The sequence below is a fragment of the Rattus rattus genome, chromosome 12 (assembly GCF_011064425.1).
Source record: "Rattus rattus isolate New Zealand chromosome 12, Rrattus_CSIRO_v1, whole genome shotgun sequence".
In the NCBI taxonomy this organism is placed as follows: domain Eukaryota; kingdom Metazoa; phylum Chordata; class Mammalia; order Rodentia; family Muridae; genus Rattus; species Rattus rattus.
Window position 1 is genome coordinate 69039616 of NC_046165.1, and position 16040 is coordinate 69055655.

At 45.0% G+C, this 16040-nt stretch overlaps 1 pseudogene; it reads right to left on the reverse strand.

Annotated features, from left to right (window-relative positions):
• Positions 1-10949: 10949 nt before the first annotated feature.
• Positions 10950-13519, reverse strand: LOC116913503 (annotated as a pseudogene).
• Positions 13520-16040: the final 2521 nt, after the last annotated feature.

The window sequence follows — 16040 nt, forward strand, 5'->3', positions numbered from 1 at the left end:
CGCCCCTATATTTGAAAACCTGTAAGGGAAAGTCATACAGTGAATATTTCACACTAACACATAAAATACACACAAACCACGAAAGGGAATAACCTTTGAAATGTAAATTAAAAAATATACAATAAAAAAACAATTTTACATAAGAAAAATCCTCAGTGAATTTGTTTCAGATCAACTGACATCACTTTGTAAAGTATTAAAATTAAAACAATTAGAATATTTTATTATTTTTTATTTTATGTGTATGAGTGTCTTCCCTGCATGTATGTATGTATGTTCCCCACATGTGGGCCTGGAGGTCCGAAGAGGGCACCAAATATCCTGGATTTGGAGTTATAAATGGTTGCTGGAGTCTAGGTTGGTGCTTGGAATCAAACTCCTGTCCTCAGCAAGGGCAACAAGTGTCCTTAACCATTGAGCCATCTCTCCAGGCCGACATTAGGACTTTATGTCTATATTTGAAATAAGGTGTTGAGCTGAAATGTCACGGTCCCCTTATCCAAAGGAGGCAGGAAACAGGACTTGGTGGCTTGGGAAGGACACCAGAGGATGGTGGCCTCCGTATTTGGACATTAATTTGTACACTATTTGAACTGGACTCCAGTACAGTTCTGATTAGCTCAGGGCTTAAAAAGCAAGCTGGAGTTGGGGCGGGGTGTCCTGGAGAGGTTTCTGTACAAGCCTAAGGGTCTGAACTTGATTTTCAGAACACATGGAAACAAACAAACAAACACAAAGGCCTTGTTTAGTGGCACATGCATATTCTCAGCACTGACAGACAGACAGACAGACAGGCAGGCAGGCAGGCAGGCAGGCAGGCAGGCAGACAAGCAGGCAGGCATGTATTGCTGGAGCTCACTCACTAGGCCAGCCAGCCTAAATTCAAGTTGGGTGACCCTTTAGGGACAATACTGTGGTTGATATCTGGCTTCCACTTGCAGTAGTAGCACACAGGACTGCAGATATGTACAGACATGTACAGTCTCACATGTAAATTCACATACACATGCATACATATAGACATATATACGAAAATTAAAAATGACAGAAAGGAGGAGAAACTTGATAAATTAGTGTTGCAGTCTGGAGTATGGGAAAATGGTTTATCTTCTCTCTGCTTTAATGGTTGCTGACAAGTTTACACCTATGTGTCTACTTCTCTGTCTGACATTCTTTTTTTTTTTTTTTTCTTTTACTTTTACAGTACGGTTGGTATCCCCATCCTGGTCTGTCCTCCCCCAGTTCCTCGTCTCATTCCTCTTCCCCCCTGTCCTCAAGAGGATGTCCCAACCCACAATCCCATCCCCCACCGCCCAGGCCCCCACCCCTGTCACACATTACCCCATGGCTCAGCACCACCAGGCCTCCCCACTCCCTGGAGCCTCAAGTCTCTCCAGGGTTAGGCACATCTTCTCTCACTGAGGCCAGACCAGGCAGTCATCTGCTGTTTATGGGCCCGGGGCCTTGGACCAGCTGGTATATACTGCCTGGTGACTGGCACAGCGTCTGAGAGATCTCCAGGGTCTAGGTTTGTTGAGACTGCTGGCCTTTCTTTAGGGTCACACTCCTCAGCTTCTTCCAACCTTTCCCTAATTCAGTCACAGGGGCCCCCAACTTCAGTCCATTGGTTGGATGTAAGTATCTACATCTGACTCTTTCAGCAGCAGTTCGATCTCTCAGAGGACAGACACACTAAGCTCCTGTCTGTAAGCACATCATAACATCAGTAACAGTGTCAGGCCTTGGGGCGTCCTCTGAGCTGGACTCCAGTTTGGTCCTGTCACTGGAACTCCTTTCCCTCAGGCTTTTCTCCATTTTTGACCCTGAAGTTCTTTTAGACAGGAACAGTTCTGGGTCAGAGTTTTTGACTGTGGCTTGGCAATCCCATCCCTGCACTTGATGCCCAGTCTTTCTACTGGAGGTTGACTCTACAAGTGCCCTCTCCCCACTGTTGGGCACTTCATCTAAGGTCCCTCCATTCGAGTCCTGAGAGTCTCTCACCTCCCAGGTCTCTGGTACATTCTAGAAGGTCCCCACATCTCCCACCACTCCCCACGTTGCATATTTCCATTGATTCTCTTGACCCTCTCCTGTTCTGCTTCCCAATGCCTGATGTTCCCCTTTTCCCCTTCTCCTCCCCTCCCCTACCCAGATCTATCCATCCTCTGCCTCCCATGATTGCTTTTTTCTCCCTCCCAAGTGGGATTGAAGCATCCTCACTTAGGCCCTTCTGCTTGTTAATCTTCTTGAGTTCCGTGGATTGTATCCTGGATATTCTGAGTTGTTTGGGTTTTATTGCTAATATTCACTTATTAATAATTACATACCAAGCATACAGTTTTGGGTCTGGGTTACGTCACTCAACATGATATTTCCAAAGTTCATCCATTTAAATGAAAGCTCTTGTCTTCCTTTTTAACAGCTGAATAATATTCCATTGTGTAAATGAATCACATTTTCTGTATCCATTCTTCTGTTGTGAGACATGTGGGTAGTTTCCAGCTTCTGGCTGTCACAGATACGGCTGTTATGAACATAGTGGAGGATATGTCCTTGTGGTATGGTGGGGCATCTTTTGGGTATATTCCCAGGAGTGGTATAGCCGGGTTTTCAGGTATAACTATTTCCAATTTTCTGAGGAAGAGTCAGACTGATTTCCAGACTGGTTGTACCAGTTTGCAATCCCATCAACAATGGAGGAGTGTTTCTCTTTCTCCACATCCTCACCAGTATCTGCTGTCACCTAAGTTTTTGATCTTAGCCATTCTGACTGGTGTGAGGTGGAATCTCAGGGCTGTTTTGCTTTGCATTTCCCTGATGACAAAGGATGTTGAACATTTCTTTAGGGGCTTCTCAGCCATTTGATATTCCACAGATGAGAATTGGCTGTTTAGTTCTATGCCCCATTTTTAATAGGGTTATTTGGTTCTCTGGATTCTAACTTCATGAGTTCTTCATATATTTTGGATAATAGTCCCCAATGGGATGTCCGATTGGTAAAGGTCATTTCCCAATCTGTGGGTTGCGCTTTGTAACCCACCATATGAAGGAACTAAAAGGAAAAAACCACATGACCATCTCATTAGATATAGACAAAGCCTTTCACAAAATAGAGCAACCCCGGCATGTTAAAAGTATTGGAGGGAATCAGGAATTCAAAGTCTATACATAAACATAATAAAAGCAATATACACCAAATCAATAGCCAACATCAAACTAAGTGGAGAGAAACTCAAAGCAATTCCATTAAAATCGGGGACAGCACAAGGCGGCCCATTCTCTCCCTACCTATTCAATACAGTACTCCAAGTTCTAGCTGAAGACATTTTGTCTGGGTGTGTAGAGGATGTTGCTAGTGACATCTACTGGAGAGAGGTCAGAAATACTTTAAAGATCCTGTCTGCTATCCCCACCTCCATATCTGATCCTGCCTGCTTTCCCCCTCCTCTTCACTTCTCCCACTCAGGTCCCTCCCTTCCTCTGTCTCCCATGAATATTTTGTTCCCCTTCAAAGTGGGATTCAAGCATCCTCACTTGGGCCTTCCTTCTTGTTTAACCTCTTTCAATCTGTGGGGGTGGATTATGGGTATCCTATACTTTTTGGCTAATATCCACTTAACATCAAGTACAGACCATGCATGTCCTATTGGACCTGGATTACCTCACTCAGGATGATTTTTTTCTAGTTCCATCCATTTGCCTGCAAAATTCATGATGTCCTTATTTTTAAATAGCTGAATAGTATTCCATTGTGTAAATGTACTATAGTTTCTGTATCCATTCTTCAGGTGAGGCACATCTGAGTTGTTTCCAGCTTGTGGCTATGACAAAGAAGGCTGCTATGAACAGGGTGGAGCATGTGTCCTTGTGGTATGGTACGGCATCTTTTGGGTATATTCCCAGGAGTGAGATAGCCAGGTTTTCAGATAAAACTATTTCCAATTTTCTGAGAAACACACAGATTGATTTCCAGAAAGGTCATACCAGTCTGCAATCCCACCAGCAATGGAGCAGTGTTCCTCTTGCTCCACGTCCTTGCCAGGATGTGCTGCCCCTTGAGGTTTTATGTTAGACAGTCTGGTTGGTGTGAGGTGGAATCTCAGGGTCATTTTGATTTGCATTTCCCTGATGACTAAGTATGTTGAACATATCTTTAAGTGATTTTTGGCCATTCAGGATTCCTCTGTTGAGAATTCCTTGTTTAGCTGTGTGTCCCATTTATAAATTGGGTTATATTTTAGTCTAAATCTTGTTTTTCATATATTTTGGATATTAGCACCAGATATCAAGGATAATGAATGGAAATATGCAGCTACTGGGGATGCGGTATGGTGGAGGTTGGGGGAACCTCTAGAAAGTCCCAGAGGCCTGAGATGTGATGCTCAGGATGCAATGTGACCTTACCTGAAGTGTCCAACAGTGGGGAAATAGAACCTGCAGAGACCACATCGAGGACATAGACGTGGCCCCAGTTGAGAGATAGGGACACCAAAACCCCTTCAAAATTTTTGACCAAGAATTATTCTTGTCTAAAGGAAACGGAGGGACAAAAAAAAAGAGCAGAGACTGAAGGAATGATCAACCACTGACCAACTTGGGATCCACCCCATGGGAGGGCACAAATTCCTGACACGATTACTGATGCTAGGTTGGACTTGCAGACAGGAGCTTAGCATGGCTGTCCTCTGAGAGGCTCTACCAGCAGCTGACTCAGACAGATCAGATGCAGATACTTATAGCTATCTATAGGATGGAGGTCAGGTACCCCTGTAGAAGAGTTAGGGGAAGGATTGCAGGAACTAAAGGTGCGAAAACCCCGTAGCAAGACCAATAGTGTCAACCAACCTGGAGTCCAAGGAGCTCCCACAGACTAAGCCACCAACCAAAGAACATATACAGGCTGTTAGGACTAACTGCCTGGTCTGGCCTCAGTGGAAGAGGATGCACTTAACCCTGTAGAGACTTCATGTACCAGGTGGGGGGTGACTGGGCAGGGGCATCTTCTCAGGGGATATGGGGAGGAGGTGAGGTGAAGAACTCTGGCAGGGGAACATTTGGGATGCAAATTTTAAAACTTAATTATAAAAAGAGAATGTTCTCAGTGATTCTGAATTATTAAATAAAAGTAGAGTTGGTATAGGCTTAGTAGTTAAGTTTAGGGAATGGGAGGTGGCTCAGTAGCTAAGAGAGATTGCTGTGAAAACATGAGGACCTGAGTTTGACTACCCAACCTTCTTATAGAAAACAGGTGTAGCTAAGTGTGCCTGTAACTTCAGGACTATGAGCAGGAGGAGCTTTGGGGCTTCCTGATCACCAGTGTGGCTCCAGGCTCATTGAGGACCCTGTCTCAAAGGATTCTGGCAGAGAGTGATAGAACTAAATACTCAACATTTCCTTCAGGCCTGCTAGTATATGCGTGGACACGCACACCTATGTACACACACGTGCAAACACCCCATACACACAAACCTACACACACACTCACTGAGAGAAAGGGAGGTGAGAAGGAGAGAGAGAGCAAGAGAGAGAGACAGAGAGACAGAGAAACATTCACATAAGGATTATGATTCCTCCTTTAATCTGGATGCACAAACCTTGCCTTTCTGAGGAAACTCTTATTTGGTCTTTGTTATTTCCCTCTCTCTGTCTCTTTCAGTCAGTGTCCTTCGGTCTCTGCCTGCTCCTTCATATCATCCCCGACCCCCTCACAGCCTCCTCCAAATTAGCTGGGAATGAGGTCGCTGTGCCCAGGGAGAGGAAAGCAGCTGAGAGGAGACACACACTGCAGTCTAGAATCTGGGTCCTTAGTGAGGTTTATTGACATTTAGGGACCTTCTGTGGCCTGTAAGACCCTCTGGAAGCCCAGGGCTCTGGCAGGGCTTCAGCAGGAAGTAGACAGGCCAATCACATGGCACACAAAACCTGCACTGTTCCAGCTCCAGATTTCCTCATAGGCCGGCCCTGAGCTCCAGAGTTAATAATTCTCCCTCAAGATCTTTTTGATCCAGGCCAATAATGGGAGATTCTGGTGAAGACAGCAGGGGACTTTGCACTGCCTTGGACTATCCCAGCACACAGGAGAGGTCCTACAGAGTGTCCCTGTTGGGGGTGGGGAAGAGAGGAAACACATGAGTGGACAGGAGGGAGCCTCTGCCTCTTCTATGAGCTTTTTCAGCTTGCAGTTAGGTCTAGGGCTTGTTGCCACATCTTTCTTTGGTGGAGGGCAGTCAGCTTACCTTCCTCATATCACCCCATGTTCTCTGTACAGCAGACTGAGTAACCCAGGGAGACCCCGGGAAGATGGATACTTTGTTTCCTCACTTAGTGACTCCTAAACTAACTGGGAATAGTTGACAACCTTCTGTCCTTCTAGAACTTTGGCTCCCAGGAGTGCTTTCAGGGAACTCTAGTAAGAAGATCACTTTGTATACATTTTGCATCTTCTTGGGGTTGCCCACACAGCTGGAAATTGTGTTGAAATCTGTTGAGGCGTTCACAGACTTAGAGTTCCAGGTGTCTCATCTTTACTTCCTGCAGTGTGTCAAAGACTGGTTCATTCAAGTTTGTTCTACACCACCTGATTGCCCTGCACATTAACCTCCATTTTTGTTTCTCAGAACCAGTGTTTATTGTCCAAGGAAGAGACAGAGAGAAAAGAGCAAGTGAAGGAGAAAGCCAAGGATAGGACGGGAGCACAGGGACTTCAATGTGAGAGTAAAGAGGTGGAGCGATCATTTCCTCAGACTCTGTGTGCAATTTAGTTAATTTCATAGCAACCATATCAAGTACTTGTTACTGTTATTACTGTTTCAGTGTGTTTACCTGACCTTTAGGGTTTGCAGTTTAGAATTAAATCTTTCCGATTTCAAATTAAGTGTCCTTTCTGCTCAACCATCCAAGAGAAAGAGACTTGGTAAGTGTGAGGGGAGGGTTAGGGTTAGGGGTATGAAGTAAGCAATTTGCTCCAGAAGGCTGGGTTGGTCCTAAACTACAAACTACACCATTGTCTGAGAGTTCACATTTTCTCTTTTTTGTTAAAACTATTCTGGGAAATACCACTACTGTCTGTTTACAAATGTAGACTTGAAACTGAGACCAGGATCACACTGCCTTAACTGTTAAACACATTTTAAGTGTCTGCTCGGTGCTTCCCTGGACTCAGAAGAAGGAGTGTAATGAAGAGAAGGTCACACAGTGGAGTGCCATTTCACTTGGAGACCTACAGGAGGTTGGTTCATAGGTGGGAAGTTAAGTGAAGTCCTGTGTTTTCATTTGCTAATGTTGAGAGCTGTCCTCTGACATCACATCACTAGCAGGGAGGAGAAGGATTTGGAGCTGGAGAGGTCTTGTCTGGTGGCTCTGCATCAGTGAGACCAAGCCCCAGAGCCCAAGACAAGTTTTTTCTCCTGTGTCATTGAAAGCAGAGGGGCAGGTCACATAGAACTGGGGTGTCGGCTACACAATACCAGGGCCCAGGTCCTCCAGCCTTGGGTGATGTTTCTTGTCTTGGCTGATGGTGAGGGGGAAGATTAAACACTGACCCCATGATTTGCCTGCATTCTCTTTGTCTGCTACAGTTTCCCAGAATTCTGCTGTCTCTGCTGCCTCCCTTGTCTGCTTCATATGTTGTGTACTGCAGAGTTCCATTATGGTGTGAAGATCATGAAGCCGGGAGTGTGACTAGTTAGAAAGCAGTGGCGGTCAGTAGGAGATTCTGCCTTAACTTAAAGGCAGTCACTGATGGCACCTGTCATTTTTGTTGTCTCCAGAATGGGTGTTAGATACCCTTCTTGTTGCTACAGTTTGAGGACAAGTTCATGATGGAAAGACATTGCCCCAGAACATTGTGAAACGTGAGTCGCACTGCATCAGCAGACAGGAAATGGGACTCTAACATAAATCTTCGAGATCAGCCTGCAGCAAACGATTTCCTCCCATGAGGCTGTGCCTCTTAGGGTTCTGCAATCTTCCAAATGTAAGACCACTAGGTGGGGGCCCAGTATTCCAAGACATGAACCACAACAAAATATTCCAAAGGCTTGATCAATTCACAATGTAATGCTTGCTACAGTATATGCTCAAATTTTCAATCATTTAAAACAGTGTAAGGCTGTTGGGAAACTGAACTATCAGAACAGAATGTGTTGTAGAGTGCATGCAGCTCTGGCAGAGACAGCTGCCACCAAGGAGGGGTTAATTTCCTTCCTTCCTTCATTCCCTTCCTCCCTTTTGTTGTTCCCCATCGATCACTCTGGTCTACCTACTCACCTCTCATTTTCTTTTGAGACAGGCTCTCAGACAGTCCAGATTAGCCTTGAACTCCATATGTAGATGAAGACAGGCCTTGACTCCTGCTCCTCCAGGCTCTGCCTCCCAATGTGCTAGAGTGATCTGTACGCACTACAATGTCATGTTTAGGATTTGGATCTTAGAAAATAATTAAGTAATACAACACTAGGAGTAATTAAGATGCTCAAGACATATTCAGTGCACAAAGGTGGCCCCATGCTAACGTTTTGTAGTTTTGCATTAGAGAAGGAAACACATTGCACTCTGCAGTCCTCAGTACTTGGAAGGTTGAGGCAAGAGTGTGGTACTTGTTCCAGGTCTCCAAGTAAGACCTTTTTATAAAATAAATCAGAATGAAGCAAAACCCAAAAGTTGTTTATGCTTAAATATGACAAAAAGTCATATTCCTTCCTTCCTAAAAAACGATTACAGAGCAAATAAAATTTTTTATTTACAAAATAATTAATGAAAACCTTCCTTTGGAGGTAGGAAAACAGACGGGCTCAGGTGGTAAGACCTGCTGCTGCAGGATATCAATAACCCTGACTCACCAGAAACTGGATTTTCCTCCTTGTAAGTTTTCTTGTTTTCTAAATGGAAATCTCCTTTAGTCATTGTTTAGCACTTAAACCTGTACATTCCTCTCTATTACTATTGCTGTGGTCTAAAGATTTACCAATATTCTCCGACTTCTGGGTTTGTTTCCACTTTTGCAAAGCTTGGGTGAGCCCTTGCTGACCTCCTGGATGCTTTCCTCAGCTGCTATGGCTGAACTGAACTTCCCTTTGGACACCCTCAGTGTGTGTCAGCTGCTAACAGTGCACTGAGAGCCATTATTAAACTAGGCTGCCCAACAATGCTACTGCACCAACCGTGGGGAAAACCTTCTTATCTGCCTTTCTTTTGCTGAGCTTGTGAGACCATGGCTGCTCTCTTTTACCCAGAGTGCATTGGGCCTGCTCCTCCTGTGCACAATCCACCATAGATAAGAATGAACACTGTAGTGGGGATCAGGCTCTTGTCTTGATTTTAGAGCCTCTGTGTCACCAACTTCTCCTTAGATACCAGAGGCACATGTGATGGGGTTTGCTCTGTAGAGGTGACCTCTCTAGAAGCCATTCATCCTGTGCCCTCAGCCCAGATCTCAGGAGTTTCCTCCTGCTCCCCTATTACTGTGGACCAGACTTCAGGGTGAGGCAATCACTCTCTCCTCACCTCCAGTTGCCCAGCTTCAGGGAGGAAGATTGTCCCAAGTCCATGTCCTCCTTAGAGTGTGAGATAAGGAGGCAGTGCGCCCTCAGCTGCAGGTTAGTGAGTATTCACATCTGCTAGGAAAAGACACAGCTACTGTCCCTGCTTTGGGTTTCACCTTTTGAGACCTTTGTGTATGCCGAGCATGGTGGAGCCGGCTTGGGGTCCCAGCACTGGCGAGGCTGAGTCAGATGGATCATGAGTTGGAAGTCTGTCTGATCCACACAGTGAGATGATGCCCAAAGCACAGCAATGTAAATCAAAATAAGAAAAGACCCTATGATTTAGTTATACAAAAATAACCAAAAGTTACAAAAAAATAAACAACAGGCACCCAGTTAACAATGAACCAACATGGATTCTTTATTGATTAAAGATCTTTATACGTTGTTCAATCCCATATGTGCTCCCTGCCCCTATAGAGTTAGAATAGAACTTATAGTCAGTCTTGTACTTTGATAGCTATCCTTATATCTCTACTGTACCGTACTGAAGCTGAAAACTAGACATGAGACTGCCAGGCTCTGAGGAGGACTGAAGTGTTGAGGTCCTGATCTGGGGCTGGTCCTAGCAGCAAATTTCATGGTACAGTAGTCAGAGGGCCACACCTATCATATTACTCCCCCTTGGGGCCTAACTGTTCTCATGTGTGGTCTCTTCCCCTTCAGATTCCACAGAACCCTGTAGTTAAAGCATTCTTTCTCTTGACTAAGGACAATGGGGGCATTGGCTTATAAGAGGACAACAGGACACTTAGAAGTTCACCTAACTCAGGCTTTCTTCTGAAAGGCTGTCTCTTGGAGAAAGACAGCAGTTGAATGGGAGTGGCTCAGAAGCAGAGCCACCATGGTAAGTACTAGAACATGCTAAGTACTGGAGTGTCTCTCCCCAACATGTGCTAGTTCTGCCCTGTGTTGGCTCCAGAAACTGCTGATTCTCTCCTGTTGTGGCTGCTACAGCCACAGTCAGGGTCCAAGGACTTCGGAGGGCAGGCTGACCTCTAGCTGCAGGTGCAATATTGAGAGGACGATGATGGCAGGGTAGGTGGTGAGGACACAAGGATCAACAGCCATGTCTGACCTAGACACGGAATCTGCAATGATGTGTGGTCAGATGCAGTGGCTGAGGCATGGGGTTTGTGGACAGAAGAGCTGAGAGACAAGAGGGAGAAAATGAGAAGACAGGACAGTGGAGGAGAACAGAACACTGCACATTACCCTGGCTGTGAAATCTCACTGTACACAGCCATGCATGGTAGATAATATTCAGTAATCCACAGTGGTACACATATGCCTAGAAGTCAGTAGTCAAGATGGTTAGCATGGCCAGATAGTAGTACCTCAAATGGATTCTTCATTGTTCTTAGAGAGGAGAGTGTGTTTAGAGCACAGCGTGAAGTCACACCATTGCAAGGGGTTATGTCTTTATTGAGAAGCATTACAGGGAACAATCCATCATGACAGACTTGTGTATTTTTGAGATTGTCTTGGGGACAGGCTGAGTCAGGCTTTGTTAAAACCAAAGAGATTTGACAGAAGAGCTCTGGCTTGGAGACTCTGACTCAGGTTGATCAGGTTTTTCAGCTAATTTCCTTTTATAACTGTATTAATCCAAGGCACATATGAGGAGATTCGGGTGAAGATTATAGGGGACTTCCCTTTTCCACGGCCATGAGATACAATACCATGGGCTACTCCAGCACACACTAGGGGTCCTCCAGAGTCCCCCTTTAGGTGAGAAAAAATAAGACTAGGAGCAAATAATACTTTCTCCAAACACAGGCCCTTCCACCATAGCTAATCCCACAGTGATGTAAGAGGACCTGGCTGCCTGTGGGTCATCAGTTGGGGACTTAATTTCTGTCCCTCCAGCCTCTCTGTCCTTACCCCAGTGCTAACATGTCTCCCTTAACTCCCTTCCTGTCTAGTGTCTAGCCTCATAGGAAGGTTGTAGGAAGGGTTAGGGTACAGGGAGATGAGATGAACTGGGGGAATTTCAGTTTCCAGAGCCTCAGGGATAGGAGCTAAGGACACAGGCGTTAGTCACTGCCATGGAGAGATGTTTGTCACATTTCCTTCACTGACATTGTCTCCTGATGTGGGGAGGAAAAGCAGGCATGCACTCACCAGTTATGCTAATCTCAACGTTTCAGGACTGCCCACGCAGACCTGGAAGTCATAGTCATACGCCTATAGTCCTTACAGGCCTCCTTTTCCATGATTCTCAGTTCAACCTCCCTCAGTGCATCTGACTTAGGTTCTGTCACTCCAGTTTTCCCCCATCCAGCTGCTCAGCACATTGTCCCAGGCTTGATAAAGTCAGAGGACTGAGGCAGGGGAATTACATTCACAGTAGGAGTCAACTTTGCTTTCTCTTCAAGCTGTTGGGGGAAGAAGAGAAGAAATGTCAACCCAGAGAAGGATGCTTAGATATGGGTCCTTTCCCACTGGGGCAGTAATGACATAGCATTCATTCAGGGGTAGTTTCCAAGACAATCGACTGGACAAGAGAGAATTTGAAGGTCCAAGCCAGGGGGAAAGTTGAAGCAAGGGAGGCTTACGAGGGATAAGAAGAAGAAAAAAAATAAAAAAACAGCACCTTCAATAACTTGATGTCTTGGAGCTTGGAAGAAAAATTGTAATTTGGAAAAAAGATTTGTTTTTCAACTTTTATCTTCTGCTGTGTGGATTCTCTCTTGCTCATGTCATGAGCTCCAAGGGTAACAGTGATTTCTCTGTTGAAAGGGAAAAGAAGCAGTAAAAAGTGCTGGTCTTAGGGGGAGGATTCCTTCTAAGGAGAGCGACATGGGGGTCTTTCTTCTCTATCCCAGTGCAGAGCAAGTGAGACTTGAGATGGGGCGCCCAACACCACAGCCTCCCCAGAAGGATGAGGCTCAGGAAAATAAAGGACTGAGAACTTTCCCCACACACTGCACCCAGTACTTGGATTGAACTGAACCCATGGCTTTGCACATGGCAAATGGGCACTCTACATTCAGTTACACCCCAGCACATGTCAGAGCTCTGTTGACACCCGGACAAGTCAAGAGCTGTACTTTTGTCCTGACCACAGCCCTGCTTAAACTCCAACCTCTGAAATGGAGATGACACATGAATGATCCAGTGAGTGGCCCTGTGCTTCGTTTTCTGCTCTGTGTTACGAGAGCCCACCTGAAGTTGAAAAGGGCTCGGAGACTTCCCCAAGGATCTGCTGCTCTGTGACCGTGGCTCATGCAAGTCTTCACAGGAAGAGAAGCCTCTTACCTTCCATTACAGTGTGCAGCAGTCAGCACAAATTGACGGGTTATGAGAAACCCACCACAGATATCCTCTGAACCTCTCTCAGTGGTGATCTCCAGATGGGCCATGTAAGGGCGGGAGTGAGGAATAGACTCCACACCACCAACAATCTCCTCTGGAACAAAGAACACCCAGTCCCCAGTCACAAGCTTGTAGGGCCCCCAACACAGTACTGACAGAGAGATATGGGGCTAAAGCTGAGCGACTGCTCCAAGCCCACACCACCTCACATGGGGCTCAGGCCCCTCCACAGGTCCTTTGGTCTTTTCTCTCCTTTTGATCTTTCCTCCCCACACCTCCCTGTCCACCATCATCCTTCATTCACAACACAATGACCATTAGTGTTTCTGATGTTCTATTTCCTTTAGGCATTTCTTTGTGCATTCATTGTGTCTTCCTCAACATTAAGGGAAGGCAAGAGAGGAGCTGCCTTTCAGAACAGAGCATTTTGATGAAATGGTGTGAAAGAGAATTAGTTTTTCATTCTTCCTTGTCCTAGAGATTTCCCCTAGACTATGTCAGTTTAGGATCCTGCCTCATGTTCCAGGGTCTCTGTTGTCAAAGCTAAGGGATTAAGGTCGGTTGCTGACAACGCAGAGGCTAGGGAGGTGAAGAGCAAACTCACCAGCTCCAGCTCCAGAAGGCAAGAGAAGAGCCATCAGGAATAGCAGGGCCTGCATTGTGCCAGGGGTGCAGCCTGGGGTGAGCTTCTGCTGTGGTCCTGCCCTGGTTCCTGCTTTTATAGCTCCAAAGTAGGAGAAAGGAAGGGCTACAAACCACAGGTCTGGGCTGGTCAAGCTCATTTTCCTTATCAGAAATTCTCACAACTGTGCTCTCTGCGGGTGTTGAATCTGTGGTCAAATCCTGAGACTTCTGGATCCCATCATGAAGTGGTGACTGCACCCATCAAAGTGGCTCCCAGGAAGCAGCACAGGAACACAAAGGGGCAGGGGTGGGGACCTTGATCAGGGATCACGGAACTGTTCTTGTAAGCATCCAGGTACTACAGTCAGCTTTGAGACCTAATCTGCGCATGTGTAGACTCATCTCTGTCGCTGTAGCACAGACACAGGCATCTGTAGTGTGTGGACATATGGGAGAGAGGGAGGAGAGAGGGAGGACATCGACAAAGACTGTGGTGGGCTGATTTAGCCTGAAGGCTCTTGCTTGTGTTGACCAGCAGGAGGCATCTCATCTTTATTAAAACAAGCAGCAGATGAGAGAATATGGCTGTAGGAGAAGAAAGATCGGCGAGTGTACTGAACATGTAGTGTATGAGGCATGACCTTAGGTTATTGTCAACTTTCCTAATGCTTCGACCTGGTGTTGTGACCCCAGCCATAAAAGTTTTTTATTTCTACCTCATAAGTCTAATTTTGCTACTGTTATGAATTATAATGTAAAATATATGATATGCAGGGAATCTGGTGTTTGACATCCAAAGGATTTTGAGACCCAGAGGTTGAGAACAGCTTCTGTAAGTGCGTGTTCTGATCTGGTCATAGTAATAGTCCCTTTGGTAGTTGTTATAATGCACATTTAGGGAGAAGTCGATGGACTATCAGGATATATCAGAACAGGAAGATCATACATTTAATTAGTTAGTTTCTGTGACTTATTGTTCTCATTCCAGTGGGATGAACAGAGAACACAATGGAATGTGTAATTACCACCTCTGTGTTCCACAGGGGATCTCAGGCTCGCTAGTTATATGTGGAAAGTCTCCTTGCTTGAGACCAATGTGGAATCTGTGTGGATCAGTATTGAGACTTAGAGCTTTCATCTTTTTCTGTGTCACTGGACATTACACACGGTTCATAGTTACACATTCCATTGATTACAAAGTATTCTTTTTTTTTTCTTTGCTTTTTTTTTGGAGCTGGGGACCGAACCCAGGGCCTTGCGCTTGCTAGGCAAGCGCTCTACCACTGAGCTAAATCCCCAACCCCCTACAAAGTATTCTTGCTTCATTAATAACAGTTTGAAATTCTGTGCATTTTGGAATAGCTCACTCATTGTCACATTTCTGGTCTGTTCTGTTTTAAGGCCTCACCGACCCTGAGTAGGGCTCTTTCCATTATACAGATGAGGAAATCCAGCCTTGTCGAGATCTCATAGTCATTGAAATATCAGAATTTGGTCTCAAATCAGTTGCTACCTGATTCCACTCCAATAATCGTTCTTTGTGCAAGCCTGCTTTCCCTGATTGCAAAGACAAAGTGAGAAAAAGAAATCACAAAGACCCCAAGAGGATCAGCTCAACTGTTCACAAGCTCATCAAGATAGACCTTAGAATAGATCTCACATTGACTCTCCCTTCCAGTGAGGATCTCTGTTCAACAGAGTTCACTGAGAAGGAAAAACATATGTGAGCAGCACATTTCTCCCATCCTCTTTCTCTTTCCTCATTCATTTGGACTTGGAGAAGCAAAATGGTATAATCTTCGTAACCCTATGGATTAGACCACAGGGAGGGCTGACAAACTGAGGCTTCAGCTCTGTGCTTGTGGAATGGCGGTCCTAGTCTGTGTAGAGACACCATGGATCCTCACCTCTCCTCAGTTTAAGTGTCTTACTTTTCAAAGGAAAGTTGGTCACATGTAGTATACCCAGGAAACTCCTCATTTCTTTAAAAAATGCATCAACATCATCATCCAGAAAGTTCTTTCTCTTAAAAGCAAAGTTCCATGGGTTACTGAGAAGAAGTACAATTTTTAGTGTTTGGGTAGTAGACAGTTCTGTAGATGTCTATTAGGTCTATGTGATTTATGAGATTAACTCTAGTATTTCTTTGTTTAGTTGTTTTTCTGCATGACCAGTCTATTGGCAAGGGCAGGGTATTGAAGTTACCCAGTACCACTGTGTGAGAGTCAATTGTGATTTTAGCTGTAGTGGTTTATTTTATTAACTTGGGTGTTTGGTGCATAAATATGATGTCCTCTTGGTGGATTTTTCCTTTAATGGGCATGTAGTGTTCTTCCCTATTTCTTCTGATCAATTTTGATTTAAAGTCTGTTTTGCTGTATATTAAAATAGCTACACCTGTTTGTTTCTCTTTGCTTGGAATACCACTTTTTATTCTTTTAACCTAAGCAGATATCTGTTCCTGATGGTGACATATGTTTCTTGGCTGCAGTTGAAGGATGCATCTAGTTTTCACATCTGTTCTGTTAGTCTGTATCATTTTATTGGGAAATTGAG